The sequence below is a fragment of the Magnolia sinica genome, chromosome 4 (assembly GCF_029962835.1).
Source record: "Magnolia sinica isolate HGM2019 chromosome 4, MsV1, whole genome shotgun sequence".
In the NCBI taxonomy this organism is placed as follows: Eukaryota; Viridiplantae; Streptophyta; class Magnoliopsida; order Magnoliales; family Magnoliaceae; genus Magnolia; species Magnolia sinica.
Window position 1 is genome coordinate 110,570,558 of NC_080576.1, and position 9,178 is coordinate 110,579,735.

The following is a 9,178-nucleotide window of genomic DNA, read 5'->3' on the forward strand; positions in this document are numbered from 1 at the left end:
AATCTTTGGCCTTTGGTTGTTTCATCTTTTCATTTGTCCTCTCTGGTTTGTTTCATCTTTTCTTAGGCAACGATATGTGACTTGCTAGGAACCAATTATAGGAACTCCTATAACCCTAGGCTAGCTTTGTGGCTCATTACATCCACCACTTTTCGACAACACATATTAAGAAATGAGCCCAAACCTGAGGGAGATCCAAAGCTCAAGTGTGCCACACCACAAGAAACAGTGAGAATGAAAATGTCCACTTTTTAAACCTTCTAAATGCCCACCACGATGTTTATATGCCATCTAATGTGGTCATAAAGTGATTCCCACCTCGATGAAAGGAAAATATAAACATTACCTAGATCAAAAACTTTTGTGGCCCATGTCTTAAAATGAGCTGGCAGAACAAATGTACAATGTGTATGGACACAAGTACTTCCTTGTAACCCAGGGTTATAGGAATCCCATGTAACCACAAGCTCTATGGGCCCATCATGATATTTGTGTTATATCCATGCCATGCATCCATCTATTTCACCATCTCACTTTTATAGCATAAGCCCAAATATGAGAGAGAAGGAAACATCCACCACATGAAACAGTGGAGATGGAAACATCCATCACTGAAAACTTCCGAGGCCCACTGTGATTTTATATACTATGTAACCAATACGTAAAGATACTTATTACCGCATCTTTAAAGGTAAAACACAAATATCAGCTTTCCAGAACTTCTATGGTGACCAAGACAGTAAGTGGTGGGCATTCAAATCACCATTGTTTTCCTATGATGTGCTTCACTTGAGTTTTGGATCTCCCTTATGCTTTAGTTCATGTCTTAAAATGAGATGGTGAAATAAATAGACATATTGGATATAACATAAACATTACTGCAGGGCCCACATAGCTCAAGGCTACAAGCAACCTTGTGATCCGATAATATGGGCAAGTCGCATTAGAATGGATATAACACAACCATTATGGTGGGCACCAGGATGCTTAGCGTTACAAGGGATTCATATGACCCCGGGTCATAGGCAAGTTATAAAATAGAGATATTTATACATGCCAGGGTGATGTATCAATCATGTTACTCTGTCTAGTGGGCTCTTCCATGGATAGCCTGTTTTAACAAAGTTGCACTCGTTAGACAATCCTAGCCATTCTCTTTCTTAACTTCCTTACGATGAATATCCTTTGATCCTTTTTGGTTTTTACCATTGATTAAATGACATGTATTACCCTTCACCCCATTGGCCATTCACGTGACATTTGTCGAACTCGGATCATGTTTTAATGATCCAAACGGTCCATATGATTGGGATACATGAAAATCCCTTTAGTTAGACTATTTCAGACAGGTTGATCATTTAAATCTGTATTTCCTCATAGGGCCACCCTAGCTCAACCCTGTCAGCTAGGACTAGGGCCAGCACCAATGCTTAGGGGATAATGTTGAGGTGGTGACTGTGGATATGCATTACAACACGCATTATAATGACAAATAAGGAAATGCCATCTATCCTCTGGGAGTCTTAGTTTCCCTAAGTTTTGAAAAGTACTCTCTTCTTTTTTCTTTTTTCTTCTTAATGTGGGATATATTCAACAAAAGAGTTGCCGCGAGTGGCTAACAGCACAATATTGGGGTGGGCCAATAACAAAAAGAAATGGGCCCCCCTATGATAGGACTATATATATCGAGATCAAATGAGCATGGGTTAGACCACCCGCACGTTTCCTAAACCTACTCTATCTAGAAAAGTACTCTATTCTCTTATTGTGTTGTTTATGTAAGGGAACACATGTAGAGAGGGTGATGATCTTCTTGGTATTTCTTATTAAGAGTTTCCTTCTAAAATAAAAGAGTATGGGAGAGAAGGGCTGCAAACAAAGTTTGTGCAAACGTTGGGTAAGGTCCTTATTTGGAATGCCCGTGGTGTGGGAAATTCCCCTACAATGAGGACGGCCACAAGGCTTATCAGAAATTTTAACCCTTGGATAATCGCCATCCTCGAGCCTATGCAGAAAGAAGAGAAAAGGGTTAGGATTGGTCTCAAGTTAGGTTATCATTCGTCATGCTCTAATGGCGAAGCGGGGGAGGGGGAATCTGGGTGTTCTACAAAAATACGATTAATATTTCTATGTCTAACCAGATGTTATCTCTTATTGTTCTCTTGCAGAGCTCATCAACCCTAGTCATGTTATCAATTGTTTATGCGAAATGTGGCAGAATACCACGTAGATCGCTTTGGGATGAAATGGCCTGCCTATCCAGATCAACAACAAGTCTATGGGCTATTGGTGAAGATTTTAATGCAGTCACGTCAGCTGCTAAGAGAAGGGGTAGCAAAAGCTCTGCTGAGTTCATTGAAGCAATAAATGTGTCGGGGCTGTTGGATGATGGATTTGCTAGCAATAGGTTCACCTGGAGCAATGTATCACTACACGGGTAACACTCACAGCTGGGCTAGGCTGGACAGGGTGCTTGTTAATACGGGATGGATTAAAATTTTTCCATCTTTTAAAATAGAGCACCTGCCCAGAGTAAGCTTTGATCACACCCCTTTGCTGCTATCTTTCCTTCGTATATCTCCAACTTCGGCGACCTCTTTCAGATTCCAAAGAATGTGGACTTTAAATGAATCTTTCCTTCAGGTAGTGAAGGAGGCTTGACAGGTAGAAGAAGCTTCTTAGCCAATGTTAAATGTCCAGCTCAAATTGAGAAAAGTAAAACAAGCTCTCATAGCTTGGAACAAGGAGGTATTTGGTAATATTTTTCAGAAAGTGAAATAAGCAGAAGATTTACTGAACAACTTGTATGAGAGGATGCAAAATCAGCCCGAAGAAGATCTGAATCAGCTCCTAGTAGAAGTGAGGTAGAAGTTATCCCAGATGGAGCTCATGGAGGAAATCTATTGGAAGCAAAAATCCAGAAACTCCTGGCTGGAAGAGGGGGACAAGAACACAAAGTTCTTTCATGTTACAACTACTGAGAGTCTCAGAAAAGCAGAAATCAGATCTATTTGCGTGGAGGGAGGCCATGTTGTCGATGACCAGTGGAGGATAAAAGAAGAGGCAATAAAATTCTTCAACAAGATTTTTCAAATCAGAGGAAACAGATCAACTGCAGGACCTGTCCAACTCCATCTCATGTCCTCTCTTTGCAGCGGATAATAGCTTCCTGGAAGCTCCTCCCACTTTCCAAGAAGTCCAACAGTCGGTCTCCTCGCTCTCAAGTGATGGGGCGCCAGGTCCAAACGACTTTAGCGGGGCCTTTTTCAAACCTACTGGCCTATGTGGGCAATGATCTTCATAAGGCGGCGATTTTCTTATTCTCGAGAGGAGAAATTCCAAGAGCCTTTACATCCTCCCTCATCTGTATGATTCCAAAATCCCCTGCCCTTACCTCTTTCTCAAACTTCCTTCCAATCAGTTCATATAATGTCATTTACAAAATCCTCTCAAAAATTATAGCATCTAGGCTATTAGCCATTCTACTTAAGCTTATCTCCCAAGAGTAAGGAGCCTTCTTTCAGGGGAGACCAATATCAGAAATTATTGCCCTGGCACAGGAAATGTTTAGAGAAATAAACAGGAAGATAAGGGGAGGTAACATTATGCTCAAGCTTAATCTTAAAAAGGAGTATGACGGGGTTGAGTGCAGCTTCCTCAAGAAGGTGCTTATCAGATTCGGTTTTAGCAAGAAGTGGGTTAAGATGGTTGAGAAATGCTAGGTAAATTGCTAGTTTTTAATGATTTTCAACGAGGAGGCCATGGGTTACTTCAAATCCTCTACAGGTCTTTGTCAAGGAGACCCACTGTCCCCTTCTCTTTTCATCCTAGCCGCAGAAGCTTGTAGTAGGGGATTTAGGCAATTAGTCGAAAGAGGTTTCTATCTGCCTTACAAGCTTGGACAAGGGTGTTCGCTCATCTCCCACTAGTTATATGCCGATGACACTTTGCTATTCTTGAATGGTGGGCTTGCATCATTGCAGGCTGTCAAATCTTTCATTGGCTCCTTCCAAGCTGCATTAGGTCAAAAGGTAAATATTAGAAAGAGCTCCTTTTTCTGTTCTAGCAAGCTGTTGGCCAGGAGGATTGAAGCTATTGAACGCTTTCTGGGGATAGCTAGGGCAACCGCAGGAGCTAGCTATCTGGGTGTCCCCATCACCAAAGGAAGAATTAAAAGGGCAGACTTTCAAGCTTTGTTGAACAAGACCGAGGCGCGTGTCAGTGGCTAGAATGCTAGATGCCTTTCCCACACGGGAAGAGTCACTCTCATTCTCCATGTTCTTAGTAGCATCTCCATTCACTCTCTAGCTGCTGCTATAGTCATGAAACAAGTTATCAAAGAAATGGAAAGTTGGTTTGCAGATTTCTTGTGGGGCTGGTTAGACGGTAAGAAGAAGCTTCACTGGATTGGCTAGAAACATCTGATCAAACCCAGGAGAGAAGGAGGATTGGGGCTTAGAAGCCTTAATGAAATGATGAAGGCCCTCTGTCTCAAGCTAGCATGGTCATCAAAGTATGGGGAGAGAGCAAGTCAATGGGCATCCCTTATGAGAGAGCTAAATTCGTTCAGCCTAATATGTTGGGTAGATCAAGGCGATGCTCGTTTGCCTCTCCTCTCTAGAAGATCATTGCGGTGATGTTCCTGATTCTAGAGAGATCGGTTCAATGGCAAGTTAGTTAGGGAAACTGTAATATGTGGCGGGACAATTGGATGGGTTTGGGCCCACTTCAGCTCAGATTTGAGAGGCCAATATTGGAGGTCCTCCAAGGCATGTCAGTTAATGAATTCCTTGGCCTGGAGGACTCCCTCCCTCCTTCCTCAACTTTGTCCTAGCAAAACCAAGAGGATGTCAGCTTCATTTTTCAAGGTGGCTTCTGTACAAACGAGAAGCCGAATAGCATTTTCTGGCCGCTTAATCCTCTTAACGGATTCTTAGTCAAGTCCATGTGGCATCTTGTTAGACCATGTGGGCAGAAAAGGAGTTGGGCGAAGTGGGTTTAGCACTCTAGATTGGCCCCCAATGATATCCACTTTTGCCTGAAGGGTTCTTTATAGTGCGATCCCATTGATGATCGAGTTTAGAGCAGAGGAATGCCCTTTGTGTCCAAGTGCAGCTACTATGGTGAGTCCCAGTTTCAGCGTCCTTCGGAGGAAATGTTGGGCCACCTATTTCTGTCAGGTTAGCAAGCGTTGACCATTTGGAATCATTATGACAACATCTTCAACTCCCCTCTCCTCCAAACCCAGGCGCTGGAAGAGAGACTACGTCTTTGGTGGCTCTCCCTGTCAGCTAGGGGTATGATTAATTCCATGCAGGGGCTGGCCCCTAGCATCCTTTGCTGGGAGATCTGGAGAGCCAGAAATGAAGCAAGATTCAAAGATAAAAAAAATTCATGTGCCCCAAGTTATCGCTACGATTAACAGGTGGTTCAGGGTCATAAGTAAGGACTTGTTCTCTCTCTCTCTCTCTCTCTCTCTCTCTCTCTCTCTTCTTCGTCTTTGGGTGCTGACCTCACTTTCAAGGCTTTGGGGGCAAAAACCCCTAGAATGAAGAGAATGAAATCTGAATTGGTGAAGTGGATGCATCCGGTTGTGGGTTGGTGTAAGCTGAACGTTGATGGGTTGGTCAGAAGAAAGCCCGGTCCATCAGGAGGAGGAGGCATTTGCAGAGATGAGAAAAGTAGTCTAATTTTCACCTTTTCGATTGGATATGGAGTATATACTAACAATAGAGCAGAACTTAGAGCGGTTTCGGATAGATTGTCCTATTGTCTGAGTATGGGTCTCACAAAGGTTCAAGTTGAATCCGATTCTAGTTTTGTAGTTGACCTTATCAATGGTAAGTCGGAAATGGGTTGGCGGTGGAGTTACTGTATCTCCAGATTGGGCACGATGAAGAGCAGGAGTTAGTTCATTTTCAGCCATATTCAAAGGGAAGGCAATGCCCTTGCGAACGAACTAGCAAGGTTGTGGAGCGAAGTTCAAAATTCCTCCCTCCTCCTGACCCAGGTCAGGGGCCTCCTCTTGCTTGCCAAAGTCAGACTAGGAAATATTAGGCTCATTCCTTTAGAAGAGAACCGCTGCATCCGCCTCTACTCCTATTTTTTTCTATCTTTTCTTTTTTTGTCTCTCCTTACGATAGGCCCCCGCCAAGCATTTTATCCTGGCGGAAGCCCAAAATCTGTACTTGGCTGTAATTTTTGTGAATGAATGAAACAGAGAATTCATTTTTTTAAAGAGTATGAGAGAGATAAGCCTTGTATATTTTTTTAATATCTTGTATTTAAAAATAAAAAAATAAAAATAAACTCTCCCGCCTTCGTCCTTGAGGCAAAATTTACATGACAATGGACATTCGGGCTTCCCCATGAAAAAGTACCTAAGCGAAGCCTATCATAAAAAAATAGGGAAAGGAAAGAAAAGAAACTAAAAAGGACAACCATCTAGAAGAGGAAAATGTAGCCGAAGCCTATATCCCTAGGCACCAACCTGGGTCATTGATAGTCTCTGCCAAAGATGAGCCTGATAGCCCTCAGGCCCACTTTATCCAGGAAGAGGAGACCCTTGACAATGATCGGGAGATCTGAGACATGCCAGACAATAGATGAAGATTGAGACTCGTTACCCAAGCGAGCCATACCATCTACAGGCCCATTTACCTCCCTAAAGATATGAACAAAACCCACCTGACCGCTTAGATTAAACCTCTCAATTCTGGCTAATTAGTAACCCCATTTCCAACCCGGGAGGGCGCTCATGTTTAGAAATGCAACCACGAGCTGGGAGTCAAATTCCACCACCACTTTGGATAATCCCAAATTGAAGCATATATATAGACAAACCATCATGCGCCGCCCGAAGCTCAGCGCTGATGTTTGAGCCAACCCTATATCCTTCTGAGAAAGAAAAAGGAACTCTCCCTTATCTCCTCTGCAGACACCCCCTCCACCTGACAACCCAGGGTTGTCCCTTGCCGTCCCATTAACATTTACCTTTGCCCAACCTAGCTTAGGGTTCGCCCATTTCACGATCCTTGGAGACTTCACAATTTAACATTTGTGTTACAATTACGTTTAAATCTCTCAATCGACTTTTACTACTTTCAAGGTGCCGAAGTTAACAGATTTAATCATATGTTATAGAAATTGAAGATAGATAAGGTGTTGGTGAAGGAAGGATGGAAAATTGCAGGGAAAAAAAAAAAAAAAAAACCCATAAAAATGAAAGATGATGTTTTTAAGGAGAAAATCTTTTTATCCATGGCATACTTTCTTTTTATAGATACTTCAATTTTATTTAATGTTTTCAATCAATCCATTATTAAAGATTTGTAAGCCATATTGTGCAACCTGTATGAAGGAAAATCAACCTTAAAAAAGATCTTTCTTCAAAAGTAGGTTTACAAATTGAAGTTGTAGATTCCTCTCTTAAAAACACTTGAATGTGTGATTAGTGCATTAACGACGGTCAATATGAAAATTGATGATGAAAAGAATATTGTACTTCTTTAGTCAATGTCATATCAAATCCAAGCTCATCAAATTCATTGTTCCTATGAAATCCACTCGAACCTTTAAATGTCATATCCCTTATGCCAATAAGCCATACCAAAGGAAACAGTTTAGAGGGTGAAGGTTGCCCTTTACACTTTTTTCAATGTGTAATCCACATGAATCATGGATGAGTCTTGAGTTTTATGGGCGGGACCTAACAAGGATGATTAGTTATTGGCTAATGTGTACACGCCATGTATAAGAAATGATAGTTACTCCTTGAGTGAGCCATTTTTTCTCATTCAAGTTTTTTTTTTTTTTTTGTTAAAAGCTTGTTCGCGGCGTACACTTCTTGATGGAGGTTAGAATCTCAGACTTGGACTTGGGTATCATTTATGGAGATTTCAATGAGCCATGCAACTTTAGGGATAAGTCAACATTGGGTCAATAGGTACGTGAGCTAGGAATTATCTTCTTTTTTTTTTTGGGAAAACTCCTATTGTATTGATAAACTAAATTCAGGGATTTACACATTCGGTTGGGGGCTGACCAAAAAAAGGCCCCCACCTATCATATCCAACTTGTACATTCCAAAACTGAAATCACCCCACTGCGAACCTAAATAGAATACACAAATAAACTGCCAAGCCTCTACATAGTTGTGGCCAATGTAACCATGCCATCGTCTTGAGCAGCCCCAGCAAGGGAGCCACAATCCTACAATCACCAAGAACTGCACAAGACAATCTGAACCATCTTTGTCCAATCATCTCCCTCCCAACAGAAACCACTTCTACGCAGGGCAACTAGGGGAAATGAAGCGGACTCCATGCAGGGCTAACTGTAATAAATAAATAAATAAATAAATAAATAAATAAATAAACAGAGCAGGCTGAGCAGGGCCCGTCTACAAAACGTACAGGAGCAAACACCCCAGCCCTCCCTGCTAATGGGACACTGTTGAAAAGCCCCTCCTCGAAAGGCTGGCACCAGCAGAGAAGCTGACCAACCTCCAGCCTCTGGGGGACAGCAGCGACCTGCAAAGCAAAGACCCAAAGCAGACTACTCACAGACTGCTCCTGCTCCACCTAACCCCAAATATTTTGAGACCGGATAAGGAGATTCATATGCAAGTAAATGTGCGTGTTCATGCACATGCAGTTAACTTAAGAATGGACATATGTACCGTATTAGACGATGCTACGAGAAACTTGTTTGAGAATCCAACACCATCCATTAGATGTCCCTAATTGAATTGATAGAACATTAATTTAGTGTAATGTTCTTGTTTACATCAAATCTGACTACGTCAGATCTAACAACATAGATGATGCAACATGACAATAATATCTTGATAAAAGGCAAATTAAAAATTTCTTCCGATGCCCTGACAACCGAGTGAGATTAGAATCTAAAAAGTCATAAGTAGCCTAAAAAGTGTAAGTCAAACCAGCTAAGTAGAGATGCATGTGTTGCACATCCAATACATGCAGTAAAGTTCATTATTTATGATAAAGGACTCATGACTGAAATTGGATTTTCTACTTAAACACAGTCATGACTAGTGATAGATTTGGCCAATTTACCATGGCATGATGCATGGTTCCTATGGTCGAAGATATCTAGAGTACATGGCAGTGATTGCACTAAGTTAGCCTAATACCATGGTGCATTAGTCACGTTC